At 37.5% G+C, this 445-nt stretch overlaps 1 protein-coding gene across 1 annotated transcript in view; it reads left to right on the forward strand.

Annotated features, from left to right (window-relative positions):
* Positions 1–51: 51 nt before the first annotated feature.
* LOC119587708 (RCC1 domain-containing protein 1-like) overlaps positions 52–445 on the forward strand; it is a 6,004-nt gene continuing 5,610 nt past the window's right edge. The window contains exon 1 of the mRNA XM_037936390.1: positions 52–266. The gene's annotated coding sequence lies outside the window, so the exon portion shown is untranslated. The remainder of the gene's footprint in view (positions 267–445) is intronic.

The raw sequence follows: 445 nt of genomic DNA on the forward strand, positions 1-445 counted from the left end.
GCACGTCGGCGTTCTTGGATTCAAATCCGCGGATTCTCACGAACGTCAACATTGGCCTCTGAAGATTCCTCGTCTCGTTCGTGTCTCATTTGCTGTACGTTTTCTTGCTTTCTTAGGGACGCAATTCGTTATTCGTGTGTCAGAAATTGTTATATGTCTTTCTAATGTTGTGTGGTGTTCATTTCAGTCGCTGACATGGCGTATTTTTTGGAGTAATTAGACGAAAACGCGAAGATTTTCGAGATCTCTGTTATGGCGAAGTGAAGGTGATGTTAAGAATATCCTGAGAATATAGATTCGGGAATATACTTATTTGAAGAATAAATCAATTTTAGAGAAGAAAGAAGGAGGGGAAGTGTTGTGTATTTGTGAAATGTTAAATATAATGATGTTAGATAACTGTCTTAAATAACGAGTCTACACCACGTAGATATGTATCTAAATA

This window comes from Penaeus monodon, chromosome 23 (genome assembly GCF_015228065.2).
Source record: "Penaeus monodon isolate SGIC_2016 chromosome 23, NSTDA_Pmon_1, whole genome shotgun sequence".
Classification (NCBI taxonomy): Eukaryota; Metazoa; Arthropoda; class Malacostraca; order Decapoda; family Penaeidae; genus Penaeus; species Penaeus monodon.